The 19,406-nt window shown below is 49.3% G+C and overlaps 1 protein-coding gene across 1 annotated transcript in view; it reads right to left on the bottom strand.

Moving 5' to 3' along the window:
- ARHGEF2 (Rho/Rac guanine nucleotide exchange factor 2) overlaps positions 1 to 13,034 on the bottom strand; it is a 179,285-nt gene extending 166,251 nt beyond the window's left edge. The window contains exon 1 of the mRNA XM_040332336.1: positions 12,904 to 13,034. The gene's annotated coding sequence lies outside the window, so the exon portion shown is untranslated. The remainder of the gene's footprint in view (positions 1 to 12,903) is intronic.
- Between the last annotated feature and the right edge of the window lie 6,372 nt (positions 13,035 to 19,406).

The raw sequence follows: 19,406 nt of genomic DNA, 5'->3' as shown, positions 1-19,406 counted from the left end.
CCTCTCTGGCCAACTGCATCAAAGTGATCCCTCTCTGGCGAACAGTGTCAAAGTGATCCCTCTCCCTTGCGAACAGTGTCAAAGTGATCCCTCTCTGGCCAACTGCATCAAAGTGATCCCTCTCTGGCGAACAGTGTCAAAGTGATCCCTCTCCCTTGCGAACAGTGTCAAAGTGATCCCTCTCCCTTGCGAACAGTGTCAAAGTGATCCCTCTCTGGCTAACTGAATAAAAAAAAATTTACCAAAAAAAATCACTTTAACACAGTTGGCACACAGTTGGCCAGAGAGGAATCACTTTGACAAAGTTGGCTAGAGAGGGATCACTCTGATGCAGTAAGCCAGGGAGGGATCACTTTGACGAAGTTGGCCAGAGAAAGAGCACTTTGATGCACAAGACCAGAGAGGGATCACTTTGATACACAAGGACACAGATGGATGACTTTGACACTGTTAGCTAGAGAGGGATGACTTTGACGCGGTTGACCACAGTGGGATGACTTTGACGCGGTTGGCCAGAGAGGGATCACTTTGACGTGGTTGGCCAGAGAGAGATCACTTTGACGTGGTTGGCCAGAGAGGGATCACTTTGATACACAAGGCCAGAGATGAATCACTTTTAGAAAGTTGGCCAGAGAGGGATCACTTTGACGAAGTTGGCCAGAGAGGGATCACTTTGACACCGTTAGCTAGAGAGAGATCACTTTGACACAGTTGGCCACAGAGGGATCACTTTGACACACTAGCTAGAGAGGGATCACTTTGACACAGTTGGCCAGGGAGGGATCACTTTAAAACAGTTGGTAAGAGTTGAATCACTTTGTAGCGGTTGGCACGAGAGGGATCACTTTGATGCAGTTGGCCAAATAGAGATCACTTTGACGCAGTTGGCCAGAGAGGGGTCACTCTGACGCGGTTGGCCAGAGAGGGATCACTTTGACGCGGTTGGCCAGAGAGGGATCACTTTGACGCGGTTGGCCAGAGAGGGATCACTTTGACGCGGTTGGCCAGAGAGGGATCACTGTGACGCTGAGCCTTACAGTCCCGTTTCTAATAACAGTGTGACAATGGAATGTATCCATTAAGCTCTAATCCACCTGCTAGTGACCCGGAAAAATATGATTAAGCGTTCAGCATGGGAAAAAACGCAGGTAGCCCAGCAGGAACAATGCCGCTGCGATTATTAAGGGCCTGTCACTGCAGCCGTGCAAACAACGAGGAACTCTGAGCAAACGCCGAGCTGTGGGAGAGACGCTTTCTAACAATCCCTCGGGCCCCCGGATCTCTGTTTACCAAGCTGCGTGGCGTTCCGTCATAAAAGGTCCAAGTCACATGACCCGAGATACCAACCGCTGAAAGACAATGACAACCTGCGGAGTGCAAATAAAGCTCGACCTGTCACCTATTACCAAGCACGGCACCCGAGGCCCGCGCCAGGAAGAGACATGGGGGCCATAAACCTGGGAGGACTACCCATAACATAAGAAATACGAGAAAACTGGACCTTGGATGGTCCTGTAAGGATCTGATATTCACCAAACATTCACTTCGGGTGTATCTTGTGTTTTAAAAGACGGGGATTGATTCACATAGATGTTCTGAAGTCGTCAGGAAAGTCCCACATCTTGGCCTTCTGAGTCCTGCTGTTGTGTCTGGTGCCGTGTCCTGGATTCACAGCTTGAACCCTATTCCAGTTTCTGCACATTCACAGGAACTCAAAAAGACTTTAACCACTTCAAGACCGACACGTTGCGGTTTTGAAGCAGTTTACCGGGACTATGGCTGCAGCTATCAGCCATTACCCCCACCCCCCCCCCCCCCGGTATTGTTTATTCAGCCAATTCTCTTTCTGATAAAAGTGATCCAAGCGGCTGATTAGTTGCTGGATCGCTTTTAGAAAGCAGCGGCGGGGTTCGTCCGCTCCCCCCTCCTGCCGCTCGCTGCTGTTTCTCTGGCTTTCTCACTGGCGAGCCCAGGAAAGCATGTGGTGGTTCACGTGGTTCGGACATAGAGGCGAGGAGAGACCTGATCGTTTCTGTTCACCTCTATGATCTAGGAGGACTAGAGCGACTGCCTCGGCCATAGAGGCAAGGAGAGACCAGATCGCCTCTGTTCACCTCTATGATCTAGGAGGACTAGAGCGACTGGCTCGGCCATAGAGGTAAGGAGAGACCTGATCGTTTCTGTTCACCTCTATGATCTAGGATGACTAGAGCGACTGGCTCAGCCATAGAGGCGAGGAGAGACCAGTTCGCCTCTGTTCACCTCTATGATCTAGGAGGACTAGAGCGACTGGCTCAGCCATAGAGGCAAGGAGAGACCAGATCGCCTCTGTTCACCTCTATGATCTAGGAGGACTAGAGCGACTGGCTCGGCCATAGAGGCGAGGAGAGACCAGATAGTTTCTGTTCACCTCTATGATCTAGGAGGACTAGAGCGACTGGCTCGTCCATAGAGGTGAGGAGAGACCAGATCGCCTCTGTTCACCGCTATGATCTAGGAGGACTAGAGCGACTGCCTCGGCCATAGAGGCAAGGAGAGACCAGATCGTCTCTGTTCACCTCTATGATCTAGGAGGACCAGAGCAACGTCATGACATCACTTCCAGTTTAGGGCGGATGCAAACTATTTATTTATTTTGGAAAGGAATTTTTTTTTTTTTTATCTCATGCATTTTAGAGTAGAGGAGAGATGTGGAGGTCTTATAGACCCCACATCTCTCCAAAAAGAGAACCTGTCATGCTTTATTGTTATCACAAGGAATTTTTACATTTCTTGTGATAGCAATAACAGTGATCCGAAAAAAAAAAATATTAAAAGGGACAGCGCAAAAATAGAATTTTGTAATAAAATAAATAAATAAATAAAATAAAAATAAACAAATGCATATGTAAACGATATTCGTATCACTCATGTGAGGTATCGGCACGAACAATAGAGCGAGAGCAATAGTTCTAGCGCTAGACCTTCTCTACAACTCTACAACATAACTCTAAACATGCAACCTGTAAAAATGTTTCATGCACCGCCTATGAAGATGTTTAAATATCGTAGTTTTTCGCCATTCCACGAGTGTGCGCAATTTTAAAAACGTGACATGTTAGGAACCTATTTACTCGGGGTCTCGGGGTAACATGTATTCACCCCCACCCCCCAAACAAAAAATGGCGAGTAAAAAACTGCTGCGCAAATAGCGTGTGACATCAAAAATTGAAAAGGTCCCCATTTTATTCTCTAGGGTCTTTGCTTAAAAAAAAATATATATATATATACATACATACATACAGGTCTAGATTTACAGAGAGTTACGCCGGCGTATCTCTGAATCTACGCGTATATGCAAATTAGCTAGATACGCCGATTCAGAAACGTACATGCGCCCGGCGGATTTTTTTAGGTCGTTTACGTAAGGATTTTTCCGGCGTTTGGTTACTCCTCATATAGCAGGAGTAACCTATGTTAAGTATGGACGTCGGGACAGCGTCGAATTTTGCGTCGTTTGCGTAAGTCGTTCGCAAATAGGGCTTTGCGTAAATTACGTTCACGTCGAAAGCATTGACTATTTGCGACGTGATTAGGAGCATGTGCACTGGGATACGTTCACGGACGGCGCATGCGCCGTTCGTTAGAGACGTCATTTACGTGGGGTCATGTTTTATTTACATAAAACACGCCCACCTCTTCAGAATTTGAATTTGGCGCACTAACGCCGGCAGATTTACGCTACGCCGCTGTGACTTAGGGCGCAGGTTCTTTGTGAATACAGCCCCAGCCTCACTAAGTTACGGGGGCGTAGCGTATCTGAGATACGCTACGCCCGCACAAACTTACGGCGGGCTATCTGAATCTACCACACAATATATATCTATATATTAGTGCTTTTTTGCATTAAAATTAAGTGGAATTTTTTTTTTTTTATTATGGCATTGCCGGGTCAATTCTGGCAAGTTCCTAGACATGATGACACCACAATGGTTCTGGGGATTGAATCCAAATTCTGGCAAGTTCAAAAGTATGATGACACCACAATGGTTTCTAGAATTGAATCCAAATGTTGGCATTGCCAGGTAAATTTTGGCAAATTTCCAGGAATGATGACACCACAATGGTCCCGGGAACTTAATCCAAATTCTGGCATTGCCGGGGTCAATTCGGACAAGTTACCAGGTATGGTGGCACCACAATGGTTCTGGGAACTTAATCCAAATTCTGGCATTGCCGGGGTCAATTCTGGCAAGTTCCCAAGTATGATGATACCACAATGGTTCCGGGAATTTAATCCAAATTCCGGCATTGTAGGTCAATTCTGGCAAGTTCATGGGTATGATGAAACCACAATGGTTCCCAGAATTGAATCCAGATTTTGGCATTGCCAAGTCAATTCCGGCAAGTTTCTGGGTATGATGATACCACAATGGTTCCCAGAATTTAATCCAAATTCCGGCATTGCCTGATCAATTCTGGCAAGTTTCCAAGTATGATGATACCACAGTGGCTTCTGGAATTTAATCCAAATTCCGGCATTGTGGGTCATTTCTGGCAAGTTCCCGGGAATGATGATACCACATAGGTTCCTGAAATTGAATACAAATTCTGGAATTGACGGGTCAATTTCGTCAAGTTTCCAGGTATGATGATACCACAATGGTCCCAGGAACGGAATCCAAATTCTGGCATTGTGGGTCAATTCTGGCAAGTTCCCAAGTATGATGATACCACAATGGTTCCCAGAATTGAATCCAGATTTTGGCATTGCCAAGTCAATTCTGGCAAGTTCCCGGGAATGATGATACCACATAGGTTCCTGAAATTGAATAAAATTCTGGAATTGCCGGGTCTATTTCGGCAAGTTTCCAGGTATGACACCACAATGGTTCCTGCAATTGAATCTGAATTCTGGCATTGCTCTGCAATTCCGAGAAGTTCACAGGTATGATGATACCACAATGGTCCCGGGAACAGAATCCAAATTCTGGCATTGCCGGGTCAATTCGCACAAGTTATCAGGTATTGTGGCACCACAATGGTTCCAGGAATTGGATCCAAATTCTGGCATTGCTGGGTCAATTGTGGCAAGTTCCCAGGTATGATGATACCACAATGGTCCCAGGAACAGAATCCAAATTCTGGCATTAACGGGTCAATTGTGGCAAGTTCCCAGGTATGATGATACCACAATGGTCCCAGGAACAGAATCCTAATTCTGGCATTGCCGGGTCAATTCGGACAAGTTACCAGGTATGGTGGCACCACAATGGTTCTGGAAATTGAATCAAAATTCTGGCATTGCCGGGTCAATTCTGGCAAGTCCCAAAATATGATGACAACACAATGGCTGGTCTGATGATACTACAATGGTTCCCAGAATTGAATCCAAATGTTGGCACTGCCAAGTCAATTCTGGCAAGTACCCAAGTATGGTGGCACCACAATTGTTCCAGGAATTGAATCCAGATCCGGCATTGATGGGTCAATTGTGGCAAATTCCCGGGTATGATGATACCACAATGGTCTTGGGATTTGGATCCAAATTCCGGCATTGTGGGTCAATTCTGGCAAGATCCCGGGTATGATGTTACCACAATGGTTGCCGGAATTGAATCCAAATTCTGGCAGTGCGGGGCCAATTCTGGAAAGTCCCCAGGTATGATGACAACACAATGGCCGATCTTTTCCGGCAAGTTCTCAGGTATGATGACACCACAATGGTTCCGGGAATCAAATTTAAATTCCGACATTGCCGGGTCAATTCGGACAAGTTTCCAAGGTATGGTGGCACCACAATGGTCCCGGGAACTGAATTCAATATCTCTCATTGCCGGGTCAACTTCCAGGTTCCCAGAACGAAAAAAGGAATGAAACGTTCCCAACGCTTTGACTGCCGTCCTTCTGGCTCACTTCCCGGAATTTGGAGAGATTTCCTCTGACTTCCTGCGGTGTGCCTCCAGAACAGGAAGTGCGGGAAACTCCCCGTCAGGAAAAGGAACCGTTCTGTACTGTAAAGGTTTTTGCCTTCAGATACACATTAATATCTGTAAGAGGAAAGAGATGAGATAAAATCTGAACGCAATGCTTCCCTGAGGCTCGGATCACGCCTTGTGCGTGTGGGGAACGCTCACCGGATCAGGCGCTCTCCTGGAACACACGGAAACACGCGGCCCTATGACCGAGAGCCAAAGCATCTTACGATGGTTCTTCACATTCCGTACGAAGCGCATTGCGACGCACAACAACGCACCAGGAACGCAGAGTTGTGGATCCGTCCTTCTCCAGCTGCTAAGGATAAAATGTTACTCAGAATAGGAGCTCACGGCGCGTTACAGGGCGATCCGCTCACTGGTGATGAGGGAACATGCGGTCATCTCTGGTGGATCTCCTCCCATAGTTGTAGTCGGGAGCAGGAAGTGCGGATGTAGAATTGTAGAGATTGTTGTGATGACCTCAGAAATATCTTATTAGGAAAAAAAAGGCCATAAAAAGGATGACAAGTCTTTCCTCCGGAACACTCAGCCCCGCTGTCATCTCACACCGGCAGAGAAACAATGGCAGTCTATGGGCTCTGCAATCCTCTTAGGTGTGAAGGGGGGTAAAAAAAATGCCCACAAGAGTCCTCCTTACATCAGAGTCCTCTCTTACATCAGGGTCCTCATCAGAGTCCCTCCTTACATCAGAGTCCCCACCAGAGTCTGCCTTACATCAGGGTCCACATCAGAGTCCCCACCAGAGTCTGCCTTACATCAGGGTCCACATCAGAGTTCTCCTTACATCAGAGTTCCATTCACAGTCACCCCCTACATCAGAGTCCTCTCTTACATTAGGGTCCCCATAAGAGTCCCCCCTTACATCAGAGTCCCTCCTTACATCAGAGTTCCATTCACAGTCACCCCCTACATCAGAGTCCTCTCTTACATTAGGGTCCCCATAAGAGTCCCCCCTTACATCAGAGTCCCCCTTTATACCAGGGTCTCTCTTTACATCAGGGTTTCCATTAGAGTCCCACCTTACATCAGAGTCCCCATCAGAGTCCTCCTTACATCAGGGTCCCCATCAGAGTCCCTCCTTACATCAGGTTGCCTATCAGAGTCCCTCCTCACATCACAGTCCCCCCTTACATCAGGGTCCTCATCAGAGTGCCTCCTTACATCAGAGTCCTCCTTACATCAAGGTCCCCATCAGAATCTCCCCTTACATCAGGGTTTCCATCAGAGTCCCTCTTTACATCAGGGTTCCCATCAGAGTCCATCCTTACATCAGGGTCCTCATCAGAGTCTCCATCAGAGTCCCTCTTAACATCAGGGTCCTCATCAGAGTCGCCTCCTTACATCAGAGTCCCTATTTACATCAGGGTCCCCCCTTACATCAGAGTTTCCATCAGAGGCTCTCCTTACATCAGTCTCCCCTTACATCAGGGTTCCCATCAGAGTCCCTCCTTACATCAGGGTTCCCATCAGAGTCCCTCCTTACACCAGGGTCCCCATCAGAATCCTCCTTACATCAGGGTCCCCCCTTACTTCAGGTTGCCTATAAGAGGCCCCGTTTACATCAGAGTCCCATTCAGAGCTCCCCCTTACATCAGAATTCTCATCAGAGTCCACCATTACATTAAGGTCCCAATTAAAGTCCCCCTTACATTAGAGTTCCAATCAGAACTCCCCTTACATCAGGCTTCCTATCAGAGTCCCTCCTTACATCAGAGTCCCTCCTTACATCAGAGTCCTCCCTTACATCAGGTTGCCTATCATAGTCAGAGCTCCCCCTCCCTTACATTAGAATTCCCATCAGAGTCCAGCATTACATCAGGGTCCCCATTAAAGTCCCCCCTTACATCAGAGTTCCCATCAGAACTCCCCTTACATCAGGATGCAAGTGCCCCAGATACCACAATGAATGGCGCAACACAAGTACATTTTGCGCACGTTAATGCGTTACACCAGTATGAATGCAGACTATGGCGGGGGAAGGGGGGAGGGGGGGTTCCTCTATCATTTGGCTCTCCAGTACTGAGCCGCACTCTGTGCCAGAACCCGTCAGATAAGCCGGATTCCCGAGGTAATAAACGCGGAGATATTGGGCTTAGCGGCCTCCAGATCAAAACGTAATTACCAGTTAATTAGAAAAATTCCAGCGCAGGGTCCGGAGACTGACGCGGGGGAGTGCGGCCCATCTGGGCCCACCACCAAAATACACTAGATTGTCAAAAGTATTGGGACACCTGACTTTACACACACATGAAGTTTAAGGACCTCCCAGTCTTAGTCCGTAGGGTTCAATATTGAGTTGGCCCCGCCCTATAACAGCTTCACCTCTTCTGGGAAGGCCGTCCACAAGGTTTAGGAGGGTGTCTATGGGAATGTTGGACCATCCTTCCAGAAGAGCATTTGTGAGGTCAGGCACTGATGTTGGATGAGAAGGTCCGGCTCGCAGTCTCTGCTCTAATTCATCCCAAAGGTGTTCTTTTGGGTTGAGGTCAGGACTCTGTGCAGGCCAGTCAAGTTCCTCATCCATGTCTTTATGGATCTTGCTTTGTGCACTGGTATAAATCATTTGATGGAGGGGGGAGTATTGTGTGGGGGAGGGGGGGTTATGGTGTGGGGTTGTTCCTCAGGGTTTGGGCTTGGCCCCTTAGTTCCAGTGAAGGGAACTGTTAAGGGGCAGCATACCAAGACATTTTGGACAATTTCATGGGAGGAGTTTGGGGGACGGCCCCTTCCTGTTCCAACATGACTGCACCCCAGTGCACAAAGCAAGGTCCGTACAGACCTGGATGAGCGAGTTTGGGGTGGAGGAACTTGACTGGCCTGCACAGAGTCCTGACCTCAACCCAATAGAACACCAGGTAAAAAAAAAAAAAAAAAAATAGGGGGGGAAATTAATTCTGCCACCATAAGCAGCCCACAGAGCTTGAATATAGAAAGCCACAGATTATTGGGGGGGGGGGGGGTGTCCATACAGACACTAGTCCACGGAGCTTGCAATCAACCTTTAAAAAACTTGGGATCCAGGGAATGCTGGGGGTTGTAGGATTCCCAATCTCTAAGCCCACGGAGCTTACAATCAAATACAGAAAACCACTGGAGGAAGCACCCATAGACACTAGGCCCCAGAACTTGCAATCTAGACCTTCAGAACTTGGGATCCAGGCCATGCAGGGAATGCTGGGAGTTGTAGTTCTATGGCAGGATGCCCAAGCTTTAGCCCACAGAGCTTGCAATCGAATACAGAAAACCACAGAATACTAGAGGAAGCACCCATAGACGCTAGGCCCAAGAGCTTGCAATCAAGACCATTAAAACTTGGGATCCAGGCAATTAAGGGAATGCTGGGAGTTGTAGTTCTATGGCATGATGCCCAAGCTTTAGCCCTCAGAGCTTGCAATCAAGACCTTTAAAACTTGGGATCCAGGCAATGGAGAGAATGCTGGGAGTTGTAGTTCTATGGCAGGATGCCCAAGCTTTAGCCCACAGAGCTTGCAATCGAATACAGAAAAGCACAGAATACTGGAGGAAGCACTCATAGACACTAGGCCCAAGAGCTTGCAATCAAGACCTTCAAAACTTGGGATCCAGAACATTCAGGAAATGCTGAGGGTTGTAGTTCCATGCTAGGATGCCCAAGCTTTAGCCCTCAGAGCTTGCAATCTAATACAGAAAACCACAGATTATTTAAAGGATACACCTATAGACACTAGGTCCCAGAGCTTGCAATCAAGAACATTAAAACTTGGGATCCAGGCAATAGAGGGAATGCTGTGGGTTGTAGTTCTATGGCAGGATGCCCAAGCTTTAGCCCCCAGAGCTTGCAATCAAGACCTTTAAAACTTGGGATCCAGGCCATGCAGGGAATGCTGGGAGTTGTAGTTTCATGGCAGGATGCCCAAGCTTTAGCCCACAGAGCTTGCAATCGAATACAGAAAACCACAGAATACTGGAGGAAGCACCCATAGACACTAGGCCCAAGAGCTTGCAATCTAGACCTTTAAATCTTGTGGTCCAGGCAATGCAGGGAATGCTGGGAGTTGTTGTTCTATGGCAGGATGCCCAAGCTTTAGCCCTCAGAGCTTGCAATCAAGACCTTTAAAACTTGGGATCCAGGCAATGCAGGGAATGCTGGGAGTTGTTGTTCTATGGCAGGATGCCCAAGCTTTAGCCCACAGAGCTTACAATCTAATACGGAAAACCACAGAATATTTAAAGTACACACCTATAGACACTAGGCCCCAGAGCTTGCAATCTAGACCTTTAAAACTTGGGATCCAGGCAATGGAATGAATGCTGGGAGTTGTAGTTCCACGGCAAGGATACCCAAGCTTTAACCCACAGAGCTTTCAATCAAATACAGAAAACCCACAGATTACTGGAGGAAGCACCTATACAGTAGAGATGCTCGCCCCCAGAGCTTGCAATCAAGACCTTTATATCTTAGAGTCCAGGCCATGCAGGGAATGCTGAGAGTTGTAGTTCTATGGCAGGATGCCCAAGCTTTAGCCCCCAGAGCTTGCAATCTAGACCTTTAAATCTTGGGGTCCAGAACATGTAGAGAATGCTGGGAGTAGTAGCTTCATGGCAGGATTCCCAAGCTTTAGCCCACAGAGCTTGCAATCAAATACAAAAAAAATACTCAGATTATTGAAGGACACACCTATAGACACTAGGCCCCCAGAGCTTGCAATCAAGGCCTTTAAAAACCTGGGATCCAGAACATTCAGGGAATGCTGGGAGTTGTAGTTCCAGGGCAGAATGCCCAAGATTTGGCCCACAGAACTTGCAATTGAATACAGAGAACTGCAGATTTTTAAAGGCTGCACCTATAGACACTAGGCCTTAGAGCTTGCAATCGAGACCTTTAAAAGTTGGGGTCCAAGACCATGGAGGGAATGCTGAGAGTTGTAGTTCCACGGCAGATAATATGATGCCAGGAGCTGCTTTTGAACAAGCCGCCGCTGGTCCCCAGGGGGTGAGAGGGATGCCCAAGTTTTAGCCCACAGAGGAGCTTACAACTGATTTCAGAAAGCATACATAGGGTCTAGCACCCAGAGCTTGCAATCGAGAACTTTAAAACTTTGGGGTCCAGGCCACGGAGGTCATGCTGGGAGTTGTAGTTCTGAATGCACTGCGCTCTCCCTGAACATTGAATTACAATTACAAGGTCATGTGTTGCTTTAGGTTCCCCAAGCTTTTAGCCCACAGAGCTTACAATCGAATACAGAAAACCACAGATTTACCAGGAGGACACACCTATAGACACTCGCCCCCAGAGCTTACAGTCTAATACAGAAAACCCCGACACACCTATAGACACTCGCCCCCAGAGCTTACAGTCTAATACAGAAAACCCCGACACACATATAGACACTTGTCCCCAGAGCTTACAATCTAATAGACACTCGTCCCCAGAGCTTACAATCGAATAGACACTCGCCCCCAGAGCTTACAGTCTAATAGACACTCGCCCCCAGAACTTACAATCTAATATACACTCGCCCCCAGAGCTTACAATCAAATACAGAAAACCCCACACATATAGACACTCGCCCCCCAGAGCTTACAATCTAATAGTCACTTGCCCCCAGAGCTTACAGTCTAATAGACACTCGCCCCCAGAGCTTACAGTCTAATAGACACTCGCCCGCAGAGCTTACAGTCTAATAGACACTCGCCCGCAGAGCTTACAGTCTAATAGACACTCGCCCCCAGAGCTTACAGTCTAATAGACACTCGCCCCCAGAGCTTACAGTCTAATACAGAAAACCCCGACACATATAGACACTCGCCCCCAGAGCTTACAATCAAATACAGAAAACCCCACACATATAGACACTCGCACCCCAGAGCTTACAATCTAATAGTCACTTGCCCCCAGAGCTTACAGTCTAATAGACACTCGCCCCCAGAGCTTACAGTCTAATAGACACTCGCCCGCAGAGCTTACAGTCTAATAGACACTCGCCCGCAGAGCTTACAGTCTAATAGACACTCGCCCCCAGAGCTTACAGTCTAATAGACACTCGCCCGCAGAGCTTACAGTCGGATAGATATGAGCCCCTAGAGCTTACAATTTAATGCAGAGAACCCCATACATATAGACACTCGCCCCCAGAGCTTACAATCTAATACAGAAAACCCCCACACATATAGACACTCGCCCCCCAGAGCTTACAATCTAATAGACACTCGCCCCCCAGAGCTTACAATCTAATAGACACTCGCCCCCCAGAGCTTACAATCTAATAGACACTCGCCCCCAGAGCTTACAATCGAATAGACACTCGTCCCCAGAGCTTACAGTCGGATAGACACTCACCCCCAGAGCTTACAATTGAATAGACACTCGTCCCCAGAGCTTACAGTCTAATAGACACTCGCCCCCAGAGCTTCCAGTCTAATAGACACTCGCCCCCAGAGCTTACAGTCTAATAGACACTCGCCCCCAGAGCTTACAGTCTAATAGACACTCGCCCCCAGAGCTTACAATCAAATACAGAAAACCCCCACACATATAGACACTCGCCCCCAGAGCTTACAGTCTAATACAGAAAACCCCGACACATATAGACACTTGTCCCCCAGAGCTTACAGTCTAATAGACACTTGTTCCCAGAGCTTACAGTCTAATACAGAAAACCCCGACACATATAGACACTTGTCCCCCAGAGCTTACAGTCTAATAGACACTCGTCCCCAGAGCTTACAGTCTAATACAGAAAACCCCACACATATAGACACTTGTCCCCCAGAGCTTACAGTCTAATACAGAAAACCCCGACACATATAGACACTTGTCCCCCAGAGCTTACAGTCTAATAGACACTTGTTCCCAGAGCTTACAATCTAACTCAGAAAACCACATGCATATAGACACTCGCCCCCAGAGCTTACAATCTAGACCTCCAAGGTCGGTGTCACTCACCGGTGTCTCAGACGGTCCCCCCGCGGCAGTGATGGCAGAACTCCGCTCCCGTCTGATCCCAGGATTCCCTCATCGGATTATGTCACCCGGCCGGCTCTTCCTGTTTTCCGGACCCTGCGCTCTCCTCTCCTCCGCTCTCCTCTCCACTCCTCCGCTCTCCACTCTTCTCCTCTCCACTCCTCCACTCTCCACTCTTCTCCTCTCCACTCCTCCGCTCTCCACTCTTCTCCTCTCCACTCCTCCACTCTCCTCCTCTCCACTCCTCCGCTCTCCACTCTTCTCCTCCTCTCCTCTCCACTCTTCTCCCTTCCCAGATTCTGGTCCAAACTTTTCTCTTTTCCTGTCCCCCCAGCAGCAGCTGCTTCCTCCTCTGTCCCCTCGGTTCCCTTCCCTGATGTGACTGCTGATCCGGCTCCCTCCTCTCCTCACCCCTCCCCGGGCCGCTCTCTCTCTCTCTCCTCCCTCCCTCTCAGGTTGGAGACATAAAACCAGCTCAGCTCTTTGATAGGATCTTTCCAAGCCTTGATCCCTGCTGGGGAATCACAGGGTGTCATTCAGCCGGGAACAAAAACACCTTTATTGGGCTCCTTTCTTCTGCAGGTGGAACAATGGAGGCCGGGAGTGGAGTTCACATAAAGGGGAACTCCGGACCTTCCTGCGCGCCCAACATCATCTAGTCATTTTCTCCCAAGCCTGACTGTCCCTGGCTCACCCCTTTTATCAGAGTGGGTACAATTATGGGGGGGGGGGGGGATTGAGGGGTCAAAAGGGACACATGCCCCAGAATGACTGTCCCTGGCTCACCCCCTTTTTTAGAGCTGGGACTGGGGGGGGGGGGGAGTGGGACATGTGCCCCAGACTGACTGTCCCGCCCATCAGAGCTGGGACAAGGATGGGGGGGGGGCAGAAGGGACACATGCCCCAGACTGACTGTCCCTGGCTCCCCTTTTATCAGAGTTAGGACTAGTATGGGGGGGGGGGGCAAATGCCCCAAACTGACTGTCCCTGGCTTACCCCTTTTATCAGAGCTTGGACAAGGATGGGGGGGCAGAAGGGACACATGCCCCAGACTGACTGTGCCTGGCTCACCCCTTTTATCAGAGCTGGGACAAGGATGGGGGGGCAGAAGGGACACATGCCCCAGACTGACTGTCCCTGGCCCCACCTTTCAGAGCTGGGACAAGGATGTGGGGAGGGGCCGGAGGGGGAACATGCCCCAGACTGACTGTCCCTGCCCATCGGAGCTGGGAAAAGGATGTGGGGCAGAAGGGGCAGACTGACTGTCCCTGGCTCACCCCTTTTATCAGAGACGGGGGGGGGGGGGCAGAAGGGACATGTGCCCCAGATTCAGTGCCCAAGACTGACTGTCCCTGGCTCCGCCCATCAGAGTTGGGGAAAAGATGGGGGGCAGAAGGGACACGTGCCCCAGACTGACAGTCCCCGGTCCCGCCCCATCAGAGCTGGGACAAGGATGTGGGGAGGGACAAGGATGTGGGGAGGGGCCGGAGGGGGAACATGCCCCAGACTGACTGTCCCTGGCCCCGCCCATCAGAGCTGGGAAAAAAATAGGGGGCAGAAGGGGAATGTGCCCCTGGCCCACTGTCCTTGGGACAGTGGGCCAGGTACTGAGCTGGGACAAGGATGGGGGGCAGAAGGGACATGTGCTACAGACTGACTGTCCTTGGCTCCACGCATCAGAGATGGGACAAGGATGGGGGGGGGGGGCAAAAGGGGAACATGCCACAGGATGCCTGTCCCTTACTCCACCCCTTTCATCAAAGCTGGGACAAAGGGAGGGGCAGAAGGGTCATTTGCCCCAGATTCAGTGGCACAGACTGGGGCTTTCATCAGAGCTGGGACAATGGGGGGGGGGCAGAAGGGACACCCCTTTCATTAGATTTCAGTTCTGTATATCATGGAGGCTCAGCATCACATGTGGGGGCGTTACCTATGCAAATACAGCCTGGGACCGCCCACTCCTCCAGACAGAAGGCCCCTGAGAGGAGAACTTAGGCCGGGCGCTGTCATCAGGAAGCTCTGTACAGCCCCCCCTGCTGGCTCCTCCCACCAGCCAGGATCTTGCCTGATTTGCATAGAGAGGAACAGAGACCCAGTGATGATGTCACTGGGTATAAAATAAAGTTTGGAATAAAAAGGGGCGGGGCAAGTATTAAAAAAAAAAATTCTCCCAACCCCCGATAAAGATGAAGAGAGGAGAATGTATTTGTAGACTTCCTCCATAGATACAGCACTGGAGTGAGCGTTGTCTGACCGATGATCTCTGTACAGCGCTGCAGTATATGTCAGAGATATATATATATGCATAATAATAATAGTGTGTGACTGTGGGGGAGGGGACATTAGAGTGTAAGCTCCTCTGTACAGAGACTGGTGTGACTGTGGGGGGGAGGGGACATTAGAGTGTAAGCTCCTCTGTACAGAGACTGATGTGATGTGTGGGGGGGAGGGGACATTAGAGTGTAAGCTCCTCTGTACAGAGACTGATGTGACTGTGGGGGGGAGGGGACATTAGAGTGTAAGCTCCTCTGTACAGAGACTGATGTGACTGTGGGGGAGGGGACATTAGAGTGTAAGCTCCTCTGTACAGAGACTGATGTGATGTGTGGGGGGGAGAGGACATTAGAGTGTAAGCTCCTCTGTACAGAGACTGATGTGACTGTGGGGGAGGGGACATTAGAGTGTAAGCTCCTCTGTACAGAGACTGATGTGACTGTGGGGGGGGGGGGACATTAGAGTGTAAGCTCCTCTGTACAGAGACTGATGTGACTATGGGGGAGGGGACATTAGAGTGTAAGCTCCTCTGTACAGAGACTGATGTGACTGTGGGGGGAGGGGACATTAGAGTGTAAGCTCCTCTGTACAGAGACTGATGTGACTGTGGGGGGGAGGGGGACATTAGAGTGTAAGCTCCTCTGTACAGAGACTGATGTGATGTGTGGGGGGGAGGGGACATTAGAGTGTAAGCTCCTCTGTACAGAGACTGATGTGATGTGTGGGGGGGGAGGGGACATTAGAGTGTAAGCTCCTCTGTACAGAGACTGATGTGATGTGGGGGGGGAGGGGACATTAGAGTGTAAGCTCCTCTGTACAGAGACTGATGTGACTGGGGGGGGAGGGGACATTAGAGTGTAAGCTCCTCTGTACAGAGACTGATGTGATGTGGGGGGAGGGGACATTAGAGTGTAAGCTCCTCTGTACAGAGACTGATGTGACTGTGGGGGAGGGGACATTAGAGTGTAAGCTCCTCTGTACAGAGACTGATGTGACTGTGGGGGGGGAGGGGACATTAGAGTGTAAGCTCCTCTGTACAGAGACTGATGTGACTGTGGGGGGGAGGGACATTAGAGTGTAAGCTCCTCTGTACAGAGACTGATGTGATGTGTGGGGGGGAGGGGACATTAGAGTGTAAGCTCCTCTGTACAGAGACTGATGTGATGTGGGGGGGAGGGGACATTAGAGTGTAAGCTCCTCTGTACAGAGATTGATGTGACTGTGGGGGGGAGGGGACATTAGAGTGTAAGCTCCTCTGTACAGAGACTGATGTGACTGTGGGGAGGGGACATTAGAGTGTAAGCTCCTCTGTACAGAGACTGATGTGATGTGTGGGGGGGGAGGGGGCATTAGAGTGTAAGCTCCTCTGTACAGAGACTGATGTGACTGTGGGGGGAGGGCACATTAGAGTGTAAGCTCCTCTGTACAGAGACTGATGTGATGTGTGGGGGGGGAGGGGGCATTAGAGTGTAAGCTCCTCTGTACAGAGACTGATGTGACTGGGGGGGGGAGGGGACATTAGAGTGTAAGCTCCTCTGTACAGAGACTGATGTGATGTGGGGGGAGGGGACATTAGAGTGTAAGCTCCTCTGTACAGAGACTGATGTGACTGTGGGGGAGGGGACATTAGAGTGTAAGCTCCTCTGTACAGAGACTGATGTGACTGTGGGGGGGGAGGGGACATTAGAGTGTAAGCTCCTCTGTACAGAGACTGATGTGATGTGGGGGGGGGGACATTAGAGTGTAAGCTCCTCTGTACAGAGACTGATGTGATGTGGGGGGGGGGGACATTAGAGTGTAAGCTCCTCTGTACAGAGACTGATGTGACTGTGGGGGGGGGAAGGGACATTAGAGTGTAAGCTCCTCTGTACAGAGACTGATGTGACTGTGGGGGGAGGGGACATTAGAGTGTAAGCTCCTCTGTACAGAGACTGATGTGACTGTGGGGGGGAGGGGACATTAGAGTGTAAGCTCCTCTGTACAGAGACTGATGTGACTGTGGGGGGGAGGGGACATTAGAGTGTAAGCTCCTCAGTACAGAGACTGATGTGACTGTGGGGGGGAGGGGACATTAGAGTGTAAGCTCCTCTGTACAGAGACTGATGTGACTGTGGGGGGAGGGGACAGTAGAGTGTAAGCTCCTCTGTACAGCGCTGCGGTATATGTCAGAGATATAAATGTATAATAATAACTAGTGACACAACACTGTGCACTTGGTGTCTATATAAGTTGTGTGTATTGTGGTACCATCTAGTGGTCACTCTGTGTAAGCACACCCCCCTCCCCCCTCCGATGTCTCACTGTCCTCTGACGATAGTTTGTGTGACAATTATGCTGTTTTTTTTCTCCTGAGAAGGCGGGTGGGAAGGAGACGGCCGTACACTAATTATGCGTTTCCCAAATTACCTTTTAAAAAAAGAAAGTCAGATGTTTGGAAAGGAGAGTGACACGGATTACTTCCTGTCGTTTGTAATAAAACTTTTTTTTATGGGTCCCCCGGGGGCCCCGTCCGTCCTGATTATCCAGATCTACCATCAGCTTCTGGGAGCGAGGAAGCAGTAAGTGCAAAAAAAAGGTTTATAAGAAGAAGACAAAAACAAAAACAAAATGGTGATTATATTAAAAAAAAAAAATGTCTAAACCGCTGGCAACAAAAGTGAGGACACCCCCTATGTGAAAATGTCCAAATTGGGCCCAAAGTGTCAATATTTTATGTGGCCACCATTATTTACCCTCTTGGGCATGGAGGTCACCAGAGCTTCACAGGTTGCCACGGGAGTCCTCTTTCCCTCCCCCATGATGACATCACGGCGCTGGTGGATGTTGGCGACCTTGCGCTCCTCCACCTTCCGTTTCAGGAGCCCCACAGATGCTCAATAGGGTTTAGGTCTGGAGACATGCTTGGCCAGTCCACCACCTTTACCCTTAGCTTCTTTAGCAAGGCAGTGGTGGTCTTTTGGAATCGTTATCATGTTGGAATACTACCCTGCGGTCCAGTCTCTGAAGGGAGAGGGGATCACGCTCTGCTTCAGTATGCCACAGTACATGTTGGCATTCATGGTCCCCTCAATGATCTGTAGCTCCCCCAGCGCCGGCAGCAACCAATTGTTTTCTTGGTGACTCTGGTCCCAGCTGACAAGATTCTCCTGTGCAGTTCTGGGCGGATTCCTCACCCTTCTCATGATCACTGAAACTCCACGAGGTGAGATCTTGTGTAGATCCCCAGACTTGAGTAGGGTTGCCACCTCATCCCTTTAGACCTGAACACCTCTTTTTCTTCATTAATGTTTGATTAGTTCGATATCCCCACCTCTTCGGGGACCAAAGAATTCAAGTGGGGGGAGAAGGTAGATATGAAGAACACAGGATCTGAGGCTGATTAAGGTGGTGGTTAAACTCACTTGGTGCCTTGCCTCATCCCTTTAGACCTGAACACCACTTTTTCTTCATTAATGTTTGGTTAGTTCGATATCCCCACCTCTTCGGGGACCAAAGAATTCAAATGGGGGGAGAAGGTAGATATGAAGAACACAGGTTCTGAGGCTAATTAAGGTGGTGGTTAAACTCACTTGGTTTCCTTGCCTCATCCCTTTAAACCTGAACACCACTTTTTCTTCATTAATCTTTGGTTAGTTCGATATCCCCACCTCTTCGGGGACCAAAGAATTCAAGTGGGGGGGAGAAGGTAGATATGAAGAACACAGGTTCTGAGGCTGATTAAGGTGCTGGTTAAACTTACTTGGTGCCTTGCCTCATCCCTTTAGACCTAAACACCTCTTTCTCTTCATTAATGTTTGGTTAGTTTGATATCTCCACCTCTTCGGGGACCAAAGAATTCAAGTGGGGGGGATAAGGTACATATGAAGAACACAGGTTCTGAGGCTGATTAAGGTGGTGGTTAAACTCACTTGGTGCCTTGCCTCATCGCTTTAGACCTGAACACCACTTTTTCTTCATTAATGTTTGGTTAGTTCGATATCCCCACCTCTTTGGGGACCAAAGAATTCAAGTGGGGGGAGAAGGTAGATATGAAGAACACAGGATCTGAGGCTGATTAAGGTGGTGGTTAAACTCACTTGGTGCCTTGCCTCATCCCTTTAGACCTGAACACCACTTTTTCTTCATTAATGTTTGGTTAGTTCGATATCCCCACCTCTTCGGGGACCAAAGAATTCAAATGGGGGGAGAAGGTAGATATGAAGAACACAGGT

Source organism: Rana temporaria, chromosome 13 (genome assembly GCF_905171775.1).
Source record: "Rana temporaria chromosome 13, aRanTem1.1, whole genome shotgun sequence".
In the NCBI taxonomy this organism is placed as follows: Eukaryota; Metazoa; Chordata; class Amphibia; order Anura; family Ranidae; genus Rana; species Rana temporaria.
This window is presented reverse-complemented; position numbering and strand designations above follow the sequence as displayed.